Consider the following 14,932-nt stretch of genomic DNA (forward strand, 5'->3'; position numbering starts at 1 on the left):
AACTGAGATTTGAAAAAGGAGTAGGAAAGACTGAGACAGGAAGGATGTGGCAGGCAAAGGGAAAAGCATATAAGAAAACATGAGGACTGTACTGTCAGGGGTCATTACTAGAGACGTTTCATATAGACAGCAGGTTGATGGGTACCAGAGAGGATGGGGGTGGGGCAGTGTAAAATGGGTAAAGGGAATCAAGAAATACAAATTTGCAATTACAAAATAAATAAGTCATGAGGATGTCATGTACAGCATGGTGACTAGAGTCAATAATTTTGTATTGCATACTTGAAGGCTGCTAAGAGAGTAAATCTTAGAAGTTCTCATCACAAAAAAAATTATAACTTTGTATAGTGACAGATGGTAACTAGACTTATTGTGATGATCATTTCACAGTGTATACAAATATTGAGTCATTATGCCAAACACCTAAAATTAATATAATGTTATATGTCAATTATACCTCCATTTAAAAAAAGAAGAAGATATGGAGTCTAGAGGAAAATATGGTATGCTGGGGACTAAAGTGATCAGCACTGAGCCTGGACTATGGGGGGAGTGGCAGCAAGCGTGGAGGCTACAGAAGCCGGCAGGGCAGAATGATAGTGTTAGGTAGTCTAGACATTATTATTTTATCAATGGAGAATTTTAAAGAGAGTAGAAGATTTGTGTTTTTGAAATTTCCCTCCAGTTGCTGGATAGAGAATGGGTTGAAGGAAATGAAACTAGAAGCAAGGAGACCAATTAATAACTGTATGATCTTGGATAAATTTCTTTACATTTTTGAACCTCAGTTTCTTCATCTATAAAACAGAATTATGAAAATATATATCATAATATTGTGGGGCATAAGTAAGCCAATATAAACAAAATGCCTGGCCCTGGGAAGTGCTTCTCTGTGCCCACCCATCCTGCCTCAGAGCTTAGCAGAGATATGTATACAACAGGCACTAAACAATGTGTACTTGTGGCTGAGGGACTTCTGTTCTCTGGAAGCATCAAAATGAGGAGGCTGATGTATTTAGATAGGGAGTAGACGGCTACTGAACACCTAAATCCTAACCTGCAACAGGTCTTTCCCTCAAGTTTTTGGAAGGAAATGTGTCCACAGAGGATAACTGCCAAAAACATACCCCAAACAAAACAAATAAAAGCAAAAACAAAAATCACACACACACAGAAAATACTTGAAACTGGTGGCCCCAGTGTGGAACCTCAGTGAGAGAACTCCTTTTGGACAGATGAGGTAATCCGGTGTGGCTCCATTTCCTAACTGGCTCAGGGGAGATCCTGCTTGGCTTTCTCTGAGGGCAAAGACAATACCTGTTGGAAGAGGAAGAGGTATTTTCTTCCTCGTGGACTGTTCTCTTCTCCACAGAATCTTGGAGGTAATAAATCTAGAGAGATCATGGGGGAAACACCCACCTGGTTTACAATGGCCCAGCCGTATCCTTGATCTCCTGCAGAGCTCCTCACACTCAGTGAGAAGTGACATTGTCCATCCTTAGAAGGGAATAAAGAGAGAGGGGAGCTCAGAGCATCCTTAAGTCCTCCTGAGCCTTTACTAATGCTATCTAGATGTGCATCTCCAAGGTTTAGTGGGATCCCTCTTTGACTGGAAACTTTAAAATGGGCCTCGTTATTTAGGGAAAGGATTTCATTTGGTTCCAAGTCAGGTCCCCAAGTGGGTATTCCCAGCACCACCAAAGATGGTGAACTGAAGACAAGAGAGGTAGTCCTCCCCTGAGAGTTTAAAATGCAAACAGAACTAAAAATCTTAATGCCAGACATATAAATATGAAAAGTCAACTATCACTTTTGGAAACACAAGGAATGAACAAGATAATGAAAAAGAAATCAAACTCACTGAATCATCTTTAAAAAAAAAGACAATTAAAATAACACTTAGATGCCATATGATAGATATTGCATTAACAAAAAGTATTTTATAAGTTATAATCCCCCTAGCTGGCAAGGCTACAGTAAAATCTTTATCTCAGACACTATTCATGGGAGTGTAAATTGGAATGGTCCTACTGGTAAGCAATTTGGCTATATGTATCAAGAGTAATAATAAAAAAAAAGGCACATGCTTTGTGACCCAGTAATTCCGCTCTTGGGTATTTATCCCAGAGAGAGAATCTAATCCGAATGAAAGAAAAAATTGTATGCAGTAAGATGTTTATCATAATGTCATTTATAGTAATAAAATAGTAACAGCCTAAATGTTCTATATTTAAGGAAACCATGTTCTTTCATTAAATGAAACATTACAAAGTCATTAAAATAATGTCTACAATGACTATGTAATACTACTGGAAAACTTTTTATGATATAATGCAACCTAAAAATAAAAGAATACAGAAAATAGCCAAATAAGATTTACCATGACTACATCTTTGTTTTTTATATATAATTATTACCCATGCATTAGAAGTACAGATATTTAGACAAGAACTAGAAAACAGCATGGAAAAAATTAATACGGCTTTTGAGATATTGAGATTGTGTATATTTTTATCTTTTTGATATTAATATTATCACTTAATATTATATACTATGGAAAGAGTATTTTTAAGAACATGAGTTTCAGAGTCAGAGGCTTAGTTCAAATCTTAGCTCCATCGCTTAATAGCTATGTGACTTCAGGCAATTTACTTAACCTCTTTGAGCACCAGTTTCCTCATCTCTAAAACAGGGGTTAAATACCTGCATCATGAAAGTGTTATGAGGATAAAATGAGTAAACATAAAGTACCTGTTACATAGTAATGTTCAATTAAACTTTTTTACTTCTTAGTTAACTCTTTTCTAGAAAGGGTTTATCAGTTTACAAAGATACACACACACACACACACACACACACACACACACACACACACACACACACACACACACACACACACACGTACACACACAGGTATATATCCCTAAAGTTGAAATAAATTTTAAATTAGGAAAATTAGGCAAGGGAAAATAAAGACAGTTCTATAAATTCCCCTCAATTTCCCAATTCCTGTCTATTAAAAGTGTAATAGGATTTAAGAATATTCTGCCTGCATTGTTCAGAAATCAGACATGAATGATGCTTGTTTTTCAAAAGCAAAAGGAAAGGAAAAGAAAAGAAAAAAGACAGAAAGAGCTATCTCCCCGTCCCACTCAACTCCTAAACACACACACACACACACACACACACACACACCTCTCTCATCAGACTTTTAAGATGTGTCCCTGGAGTTCCAAGAAAATCACATTTTGGTCTTTTTTTTTTTTTTGTGGCGAACATATTTGCTTTCCCCACGTAACAAAAGGTATCCTTTTGCTTTTAATTATGGGTTGTTATTATGCACTGCTTTTATTTGGCAAAGATGTTTATTTATGGAAAATTAATTTAGACAGTTCCATTTTTCAAGCAGTAATACCTTCTGTCCCAGGCCTACAAAGAACAATTAGATATGGATTCTTTCCCCACAATCAAGCTGGCAATTTCTTATGGAAAGTCGTGGTCAATCAGCATGGAATGGAACTTCCACGAGAGCCAGTCAAATGCAGAAAATAGACTGTTATGGCCTGGCACTTTTACTTCCTGCAGTATATATAACTCTGACATCGTGCAGAGGCATTACTCTGGCTGGGCAGGAACACAGATTAATGTTGCTTCACTTTCAGTGCCAGCGTTTTATTCTGAATGTCATGATATTTTTCACAGGAACTCCAGTTTCATGCAATTCAGCAAACATTACTGAAGGCCTGTTCTGTGCCAAGTACAGTGGTAGGAGCTGGAGATACCTATCTGAATCACATAGTGTCCTTGCCCACAAGAGCTCTCACAGCAGAATGACTCACAGATAACTGCAACCCACAGTGATAATGTCTGTGGCCAAGGGTAGCACGAGATGCTGAGGGGCCTTGAGGAGGCACCTAACCCAGCCTGGGAGAGCAGAGGCTTCCAGAGGGTGATGATATAAGAGAGAAGTCATATAAAGAGAAAAGGGGGAGGAAAGACTTTCCAAGCAGTCTTGGAGTTAAAAATAAAAGTCTTATCAGACTGTGTGCCATTTACCCAGAGATTACATGACAAGCACTAGGCCAATTGCTTTACCAATAGTGGGTTGCTAAACCCATTTCAAAGTATTCAGCTGACTTGCCCATGATCACTTAGCTATTATGTGATAGAGACCGGTTCACAGAAGGTAAATTATTGGCTCATACAGCAAGAAAGTGGCAAAGCTGGGCCCAAAACACACAGCTTCTGGCTTCCAAATATTTCTGATCCATTATTTCATTCAGTCCTTACGAGTTCTGTGCAGAACTGCTGTGAACTCCTTTGCATACTTGATGAATCTGAAAGAGAATGGGAACAAAAAAGACTTTATTGAACACTTACTTGAACGTGATAGGGTCTTTTTTGAAGTCAGAGCCTCCGAGCTCTTCCACCTAAGTAGGGGAGAGTGAACTTGATTCTCAAAATATCTGAAACTTTCATGTTTTATGGAATCTTTTACCTTTAAGTAATTGTGGATTTTCTCTTATATTCCATAACATAGTAATGTTTGTTGCAATATAAAAACTCTGAGTGAAATTATATTCTGTTTAAAAAACTCTTCGTATCCCCATATTAGAAACGTGGAAATGAGAGAGAGGTTAAGTAATTCTTTCAAGGCTATACTCCTCATGAGTGTACAAGCTAGGCTTTGTGCTCATCGTCTGTCCTTTGCTCTTTTCCATGGCACAGACCTGTGGCTTCTTACTCTGGCCCTGATGTTCTCGCCACCACCACACTTCACCTATTTCCGTGTCCGTAAGCCTCTTTCACAAGCAGCATGGGGGTCAGGTCTGCTGGTTCCAAATATAGTTCTGCTGGTCACCGCAGGACCTGGCCAAATGCAGTCATTCATTCGGCTTCAAAATGCCCTTTCTAAAGGACCCTAGAGAAGATTTCTCTCAGACCACAGGTCAGGAATGGTGGAGATTCTGCAATTCAACTGTTTTATTTGGGGGTTTTATTTGTTCGATTTTGTTTTTGCCTTAGGATGGCTGGGTATCTTGTAACTGAGTTTTCCACTGTGCTAGGTTACCAAAAGCTGAGAGGCAAATTTGAACCCCATCTCTAACAAGTGAACAGAGTATCTTAGGGTATGAAATCTGAGTTATGACCTAGTATTTGGCATCATCTAATTTCTCCTGTCCTCATTTTTCTTTTTCTCCAAGTCTTACGTGATTTTAAATTTTGTTGCATTCTTTTATTGTAAGAATCTTCAAATTCTTTTTTGGAATTAGTGTTTTATATTGAATAACCAAATATGAAAAGACATAAACAGAATATAGTGTTTCAGGGAGATGCCCTGATAGTCTTAAGAACCTAATGTCAAACATAAACAGACACATTGGCTCTCAGAGACAGGGTAGCAGGGCCTGTGGCCAACCCAGTTTCCTGTGCTATTCTTTTTGAAAAGTTGGCTTCACTTTCCCAGTGAGAAGTAAATTAGTTCCTATCCTTTAGGGGCCATTTCAGTTACCACCTCTTTAAGGAAGTTCTCTTGACAGCTCCTCAGTTAATACTAGTTTGATTAAATAGACAAAATGACATTGAAACTCAGAACAAATTCCTAACTAAAGTCCTCCGCTGCCTCCAAAACATCACCCTACTCCCTTGCTTTCCTTAACAGTTTTTTTTTTTTTTCTGGACATCTATGCTTTTTTAGGTCCAAATTCAATATAGACATCCCTGCTTTCCCGTCTGCTGAAGGAGGCACACCAGCAAATAATGCAGAACAATGTGGCATGTGACTCTGGGCACCTCCCTTCCTCTCTGTTGACTCAGTTTGTTTTTCTTTGAAATAAAGTAGTTGAGCCAAATGATCTCCAAAGCCCCCTTGTCTGGCATCCCAGGAGACTGTGTTGTGGGATAGTCTCAGTCATGCTGGATCATGGTGACTTCAAGGATGAAGAGTTACCACAGTTTTTAAAGTATAAATTGAAGACCTAAAAGGCATATCTTTTAAACTCTAAATTTTGATTTTACAGAAGAAAATTTGTAACTTACTCAAAACATATAAAAAAAGAGAATTTATAACCACGTAACTTTGAAAATAAGCCAAAACATCACATATGCAACAAAGTCCCTTAGGCCCTGTCAGGGATCAGGTACAGAGAGAACACCCAATATAAAAAATATTCAGCTCTGACCTTGGAGGAGAAGGCAGCGGGTAGGAGATGGAGACTTGGGAGACAGAGGTGGGGGAAAAAAGAAAGACTAATATGCAAATATCTACCTGTAAGGTGAGACATTAAATCAATGCTTAGATGCTATGGAGCCCATTGGTGCACTGAGTGGGCATCTGTCAGCCAGGTTTTCGTCCTCCCCAGCCTTGAGCTGCACCATCACTTTAGATGCCACGTCTGTTTTTGCAAGTTTACACATGGCCTCATGTTGCTGGAACAGAGGGTGGAGAACAATCTGTCCTGGCATAGAATCTTCTGACTCATGACTGGAACAGTCTTCCTCTCACTGTCTCCTGATGCCTGGGTCTTACCTCCAGAGCTGAGCAGGGTGAGGTCTTTTAGCAGAAGCCCCCGTCTGACTATTTGGGGATTCAGGATGGGACATGTGTCTTTTCTCTCTAACAGTAGTAAGGGGTTCAGCTGTTTATCCAGCCCTCTTTGAAAACCTGATCTAGCCTTCCATCTTCAATTTTTAACACACATTTAGATAGAGTCCATTCTGCCAGGAAAGCAAAACTGTCCTTTCTGTCATGGAGCTTAGCACGTAATGGGAAAGACGTTAATCAAATATAAATTCAGGTAAATATAGAATTTCAAATTGTGAACCCTATAAAGGAAAAATACAGAACATCACACTTAGGTTGCAGCTCCTTTCACTCCTCTGTGTGAAGAGACTGTTCAGTTGTACAGCGTCACCACCACAGCTCATACCGCCCCTCTGCCCAGAAACCTGGAACTCGCCAAGATCTCTTCTCACTACTAACTGGAGCATAGGCTTTAAAGGCCAACAGTATGAGTTTGAATCTAGGTTTTTCCATTAGCAGTGGTGACCTTGGGCAAGTAACCTAACCCCTTGACCCTCAGCTTCTTCATTTGTAAAAAGGGGTATCAATGCCAGCCTCGGAAGGTTGTGAGGATCGGCACGTGAGAAGTGCTCAGCTAATGGCAGCTGCTGTAGCCACTCCTGCCATTAATCCTGCTTCCACAATGGTTGTGCAGTGTCAAATGCACCTCTCCATTTCCACTTGCCCTGCTTTTATGCAGGCTGCCAGAGGCTGAACTAAAATGCTCCTTTAAGCTGCCCTAGGGATGAAAGCCACTTGCGTGCCTGGCTTTTCCAATAACAGGAAGCTACAGGAGCAGAAACTCCTCGGCGAAATATATTGAAGCAATCTCACATGTGCAGCCCTAGCTTCTGTCTGCTGCCCCACTCTGCTTCCCACTGAATTTAACCCCTAGTCATGGGATTCTATTTCAGCCTTGAGTGATGTTCACTCAATCCCTGAGTAAAAAGCTAATGCATTTTTTATTATCCTGATGGGGGTAGGTGCCCAAAAGGGCAGCTGAGCCTCAGCCACTGCTCAGGTTCCCCTGGAAGGTGGTGGAGTTGGTGGATGCTTAGGGGGGGCATTCAGGCATCAGCCAGTGGGCCAGGTGAAGCTTGCAGGATACTGAACCATGGTCATGTACCTTTTCCCATGTTTTCCTTTGGCACACTTACTGTGACTGAAATTAATTCATATGGTATGATTATTTGCTTAATATGTCTGTCTTCTCCACCTCCCTCTTAGCTATCTCTTTGAAGGCAGGGGCTGTGTCTTTCTTATCCTCTCCTCAGCAGTATGCCTGGCACAGAGCAGATGCTTCATGGATATTTGTTGAATTAATGAATAAACAAATGAGTCAAAGAGTGAAGTCCCAGTGCTATCTGGGAAGCCATGTTTCACATCTCTTGTTAAGCAAGAAGAGGAATGGAAAGAGGGCCATGTCAAGGGCAGAAGGCAGGGTCAGGGACAGGGAAGCTGGTGGCGTACAGAATGGTCAGGCAAATAGAAGGCCAGCATCCCACTTCAGTGGGGTGTGGGCGTGAGCTCAGTGCTAGGACAGTGTTTTCCAGACTTTTACAATCCCTGGTCCCTTTCCCCACGGAGGTGACTGGCTCTCTCCCTCCACCTTCTTCCTGCCAGATGAAAGTCCATCTTCTATATGTGACACTGCCCAGCGTAACTAGGCCCACCTTTATTGTCTGAAGTTTGGTTCTGAAAATGATGGATAATTTTTGTTTGTTCTCCAAATATGACATTATATTAAAATATAAAAACTGCTTTTTCAGTAGGACATAGAATTTGTGAAGACTTTTCACATCCTCTATGAATGCCAAACTAAGAAATCTAGTCTTTATCAGGAATGCAGTGTGGATCATTAAATTATTCTAAGAAAGGATCAAATTTAATTTTAGAATGATCAGTCCTGCATCCAGTGAGCAGACTAGACTAGGGTAAGAGAGATCAGAAGTAGTGAGTTTAGGAAGAGGTCAGCACCACATGAAATATTTTCTAGGGAACAGGCTATGCTTGGAGTAGGGCCAGGACTGGGGACTGAGATCCCTAGAAAATGACTATGGCTAGGGGTGGGGAGGAACTGGATAGGAAGAGAGTTGCAAGAAAAGGAGAAGCTTGAGCCCTGAAGCCAAATGTGTGCCCATGCCCCTGTCACCCCCGTTTCTGGAGGGTGTGGATTCCCAGGTTCTCTCCATGATGACTGGCCTCTGGAGCGGCAGGACAATGCACAGGGATTACTGGTACTCTTGTTTAAATTATATCCAGCCTATGCCATGAAAGACTGACTTTTCCCCAAATAGCTATGCTGCACGAAACACAAAAAGCAAAACAGAACACATAATCAGTGACTATTCTGTTGTACCATGCACAACCTCACACATCAAACCAGGCCCTGAGCTCCCAGAACACCACGTCCCTTTCTCATTCTGAGAAGTAATTTCAATGCAGTTCGTGACCAAAATGAAAAGTCTGTTTTTAACCATAGCCTCATAATTACCCATCCAGATGAAGAAGGCCAAATTTCCTGTGGTCTAATCCCTAGATCCCCAATGCAGAAACAGAGAGGGTTTTGAGATAAATTATGAGGCCAATGTGTGTGTCTTTGGGGAGAGATGGAAATAACACTAAAGACTTTTTCTAACTATCAAGTCAGTAAGACCTTCTCTAGTTATCTTCTTGGTAACCAATGATCAGCAGATCTTTACTGAGTATTGTCTATTGGTCAGGCACTGGGCTAGTCCCTGAGAGGAGTGAAGTAATAATGATGCAGCCAGTTGAGAAGATGGAGGAGTAAACAGGCCTGGAAAATACAGTGTGATGGTGCTTTGATGAGATGTTCAGAGGGATAAGGATAAGATCCAGTTCAGCCTTGGCAGGTCAAGAAAACCTTTACAGAAGAGGCAGCATGTGAGCTGAGAGCTGAATAACAAGTAGGAATTGGCCACGCCACGCAAAGCAGGTTGGGTATAGGATTGTTGTTCCAGGAAGAGGGAACAACACGTGCAAAGGCCTAGAGGTGAGATCATGGCAAATTTGGGGAACGGAAAGTGGCTCATCATGGTTGGAACTAAGAGTCTGAGAGAACTGGAGAGAGAAGGCAGTAGCCAGGTTATAAAAGTCCTCCAACAGCAGCTGAAGGGTTAAACTTTATTCTGTAGGAGCCCTGATGAGTTTTAAGATGTGTATTCTAAAGAGTTCACTCTAGCTATAACACCAATGTGCAAGACTCAAGCAGGGAGGCTAGTTACGATGCTGTTGTAAAAGTCTAGGTACCAGCAGGTGAGAAGCCCAGAATCTCAGCCTGAAGTAGGGCAAAGTTGGAGCAGCACTCAGAAATCCTAACTCCCTCCCAATGAACTTCTCTTCTCATTCTACCTACTGAACGATTCTTCCTCTTTCTCTCAGCTTCTCCGTCCTCTTAGGCTCCTGGAGGTTGGTCTGCACTCTCTTTATGAATGGGATACCCAATTGCCAGCTAATTTAAGTAACATGCCAGGATAACACGGCTCAAAGATGATAGAATCAGGATTTATACGTTTGTCTAATTTTGAGTTTGGAGCTCTTTCTACAAAATGCTTTCTGTAATTGCAGTCAGGGGAGCTTCAGATACAAAGAAAAGAGTATCTTCCAGATTGGATATTGCCTGAAAGAGTCTCCCCCAGATTCAGAGGATTTTGTCTACATCACTGGGCTGCAGTAGCTGGGCTTTTCAAACTGTCTCCTGTGACAAAATAACCAAGTAGTTTTCTACTGATGTCTTACTGATTAACACCACCTTCCCCCCAAAACAAACAAAACAGCAGTAGTAAGAGCAAAATTGGTGTTAAGTGTTATGGGAGTGGCTGTTGAAGGAAGTTTGCAATGTTGCAGGTTTTATTCCCTGCGCAACAAAAGCTTATATTATTTATAACAATAAATATATGTGACTTACATTCTTATACTTCAAACTAAAGACTCAACATGGGACAAAAAAAATAACATAATGCTGCACAAGATTAAAACATGCTTTATTTATTATGTATAAATATCTCATTACATAAACACAAGGAAGAAAGATGACAAAAAATAAACCAAAATTATGCTAACTGTGGTTCTCTTTCAATGGTGGGATTTCATTCATTTTCACTTTCTAAATTTTCTGGAAATTTGCAAAATGACAAAAACAAGTATGTTGTTTTCATAATTATAAAACTTTTAAAGGATCTTTAACTTAGGATGACAGTAGTTTTCACTAAGAATAATTGAACCCACAAAAGATCCAAAATTTCTGGATGAAGTTTCTAATTGACCCACCTTTCAGTACTTTCACCCTTGGGGCTATAAGAGGTAAAGTGACATTGTATTAAAAAAACAGCTTCCACTGAGTGGATGGTGGAATATGGATAACTCCTGGAGCAAGAATGCTGGTAGACAATTCTTTAATCATCCAGTATAGATGCTCCTGCCATCCTTGGTTGACACCAGATTCAGAGATTGTTCCTGTTGACCTTGGAACCTCCAACCCCCGTGGTTTTATGGAGTCCTAACCCTGCATCCACCACACGTTGGTTAAGTAGAGAAATAGATTTCTTCTGAATGTCCATGAGGCACCACTTTTACCGGGGAAGGCTGGGCACAGGGCTCGTACATAGCCAGGAGTCCACACATCAACTTCTAACTGACCCAGCCCTGGCGTACCCACACTCCTCCAGGAGTCTGTGGAATACCATCCAGGCACATTTCCCCCTGTGTAGGTGTAGAATTCCTTTATCTGAGGAGGAATGTTCCCCCTACTCCTCAAAACACACACACACACACATACACACAATGTCACTACCCAACATGTGAAGGCCCTGCCTTCCTGAGACTGTAGCTTACAGTCAGCTAGTGATTCAACTGCTCAGCCCACAGCCAGCAGGCCCTGTCAGCCTACCAAACCTATTACCTTGCTAGCTGACTTCATTTCCTCCAATGAACATTGCACATTCTACCATTCAGGAGGTTAGATAATACATCATCTCCATATAAAAGGCCTTTATGTATCCCCCTTGGTAACTAATTAAAGTAATTTGTTAATTCTTTATGTCTACCATGATCCCCTCTTATGTAACTGATTGTATATGATTGGTCAAATTCCGCAGATCATGTGCCCTGTTTTAATAAGTGCCATACAGTTTCTAAATGATTATGCTAGGCACACTAGCATAATGTGTGATGAAAATTTTCTCTTTTAATTTCTTAGGTAGAAATTATTGCACAGTGATTCTTGAACATACACTTCCATTTTTATTTGCAAATAGGACATGCAGATTTTGCAATCCTATCTTTGGAGCTACAGGTTAAAACAATAATCTACTTGGACCACTAGATGGTGCACACATATGTCAGTGAACTGTAGGTTAAAGGGGCTTGTCACCAGGTTAGATTTAATTCATCACCACTGGTGTGGTACAGACAGCAGGAACTGTAGGAGTCCAGGAGAAACAGTGATCCTGTGGGTGGAAGTGGAGGAAGGAAGGTCTTCAGGGGAGGCAGATAGACAGTATTGCTGGCTGCAGACATGGTGAGAGCAAAATCATAGAAGCAAGAAACGCCACAGATGTGGCAGAGGGAAAGTCCTGGAGAGGAGAGAGCATGTTTACTTTCCATGTGTGATGAATTCCTACCTAACAGAGTCATTGCAGAGGGAATGATGAAATAGTTGAATCATTTGAACTGGATGACATCAAACATTCCTTTCAGCCTTTGTGCTGAGCACTGGAAATAGAGACATTAAATGACAGTCTTATCCTCCACTAAGGACCTCATGAGAGAAACAGAGAAGGAAACAAGTAATCAAGACAGATCATGATACAAAAAGTAGGTTTTATAAGATGTACTGGAAGAACAAAGGGTGAAATATTCTGTTCTGAAGAAAGGAGAGAAGGAGATTAGGTTTGGGAGTCGATGTGCAGAGAAGACGTCATGGAGGTTTTGAGACATGAGGAGGCAGGCAGCTCCATGAAGATCTCAAGAGATTAGGCAGAGAGGACAGCACGAGCAAAGGCATGGGGGTTTGAAAGAATAATGTGGGTTCCAGGAAGGGTTCAGTAGAGTTTAGCAAATGCCACTGTGAGGGCCACTGTGTGGGCCACTGTGTGCCATAAACTGAATAATAGATGTTCCATGCCCTTACGATGCCCCTTGGCTAGTAAGGAAGACAAACATACGCTGAAAATTGCAGTATGAGAGCATAGCTTAAAATTTGGTCTCTTTTAAATTCTGACTCTGTCCTTTGAGCCCCAGGGTCTTAGCTACAGGGATTCTCAGGCAACTCTCTATACCAGAAGAGGGAGCCCACAAGCACAGTACCTGGCTGCATTTGACTCAGTCCCTGACCGTATTTCAGTCTCACTCACTCATTTTAGAGATGTGACGTTTGAGGCCAGAGACATATAGCAAGTTATCCAAAGACACAGAGAGGAGCTAGGACACAAGTCCAGGTCTGTCTGTGTTCCTGTCAGGTTTTCTCCATTTTTTTCTCTCCTGGACCCTGGACATAGAATCACCATTTAGAGATAGCTCTTAATTAGGAAATAGACACTTTTCAGATAAATAGACCTCCTTTACCAATGGCAATCATCACAAAGTCAAGCTTATGGAAAAACAGAAGGACACGTATTCTTTCCTCATGCATGAGGGAAGTGCCAAGCCAGACAGGTTGGCCTTGGCAAAGGCAGCCTGAGCCAGTTGTACTACTGGCCTGGTTCTGTGTTTGGGAAAGAAGGCAGTCTGGCTCCAGCATTCCTTTGAGCCCGCATGTGTGGGTGTGTGTTTCATGTCAGCACTAGGATGTGCACTTACAATGTAGGTCAGTGACATCTTGGAGTTGCACTGTTTGCTTGAAAATGTCAACTGGAATGAGTTATGAGCTGGCAGGAAAAGAGGGATGTGTGACTGAGAAGGCTCTGATAGCATACAGACCTGCTTTTAGGGCCCTGAGAAGTCATTAAAGCAAGAGGTAGAGAGATCTTGAAGAGGTTTTAACTGGGACAGATCAAAGTTAATGGAAGAGGAGGGGGACCACAAGGGCCAGGAGATTTGAGACCAGGTTTATGAAAAAAAGGAAGAAGGAACTGGGACTATTTAGCCATAAGAGAAGATGACGCAAATCTTCTTCTTATCTCCAAACTGTATCGTGGGCTGAGGCGGCTAGAAACAGTGATGGCATCATAAGGAAGCAGCATTTAATCCTGATCAAAGTAGAGCTCTCCAGCTGAGAAAAAGTGAGTTCCCCATCAAGTAAAGGGCTAAAACAGAAGCATTTCACGCAATGGGTGGGGACACTGCAGTGAGTATTCCTGTCCTGGTGAGCCTTTGAGACCTAGTATCAATAATTCTGTGAAAAGGGGCAAGGCAGCTTTTATAAACCAAGGGTCACATGGTCTATAATAATAAAACATCAATATAAAATAGCTCTTTTTTTTGAGCATCTGTTGAGTTCCAGGCATCTTGCTGAATGATTTATGTGCATTATCATATTTTGGGCTTTCAAGCCAGAATCAGAACTGACTGAATTCTAATCCTGGCTCTGCCATTTAATGAAGTGTAGTCTTAGGCAGATCATTTCTCCTGTCTGAACCCCATGTCCCTCTGCTGTGTGACACTAACCATGCAGGATGGCCAAAAAGAGTATGAGAAGAAGTGACACATCAAAGTGCCTGGTACCATGCCTGGCCTATAGCTGGTGCTCAAAAAATGTAGCTGCCTACTCCTTTCTGCTTAAGCAGAATTTCAGGAAGCCGTTCTAGGGGAGAGGCAAGATAAAGAGGGAAATGTAAGTGAGGTGAAGTATAGCAAAGGAGCCACTGGATGAAATGCCAGATAATCAGAAGCTCCTGCAGTGAGTATCCTGAAGCAATGGTTCTCAACGTGAAGTTTATTAGGACCCCTTTCTAAGAAAAAAAATCACATTATTTCTAGTACTATTAATGAAAAATCATGTGTAGAAAAGAGACAGGTTGGCTGAGGCTTAAGAAATCCTGACTTAAGTCTGTAAGAGAGTTGCTCACCACTGCCCCATCCCCAGCCTCCAATACCCTCTTCTCCACCCTCAGGTTCCCATGACATCCAGCCCAGGACAGAGATTCCCTGTAAGTGTGGTGTGATGGGGGCAAGCCTACAAGACATTGATCAGCTCAGCCCTTGGGGCTGCCAGTTACCCCCAAACACAAGCAGATTCATCCATGTGGTCTAGTGTACCTGACAAATCTTACTTTCTATGAATGTTGTATACCACACACACATGAGGATTCAGTTAAAGAAGGAATGGTTTGATCATCAGTAATTGAAATTATAACATTATTGGGAAGATTCAATAAATAAACCAGCCCAGGAGTATCTTGGTTAGAAAGG

General features: G+C 41.4%; 1 protein-coding gene across 1 annotated transcript in view; it reads left to right on the forward strand.

The window, feature by feature from the left end:
- AGBL4 (AGBL carboxypeptidase 4) overlaps positions 1 to 14,932 on the forward strand; it is a 1,124,520-nt gene that overhangs the window by 807,378 nt on the left and 302,210 nt on the right. The gene's annotated exons all lie outside the window — the stretch shown is intronic.

This window comes from Camelus bactrianus, chromosome 13 (genome assembly GCF_048773025.1).
Source record: "Camelus bactrianus isolate YW-2024 breed Bactrian camel chromosome 13, ASM4877302v1, whole genome shotgun sequence".
NCBI classification, from domain to species: domain Eukaryota; kingdom Metazoa; phylum Chordata; class Mammalia; order Artiodactyla; family Camelidae; genus Camelus; species Camelus bactrianus.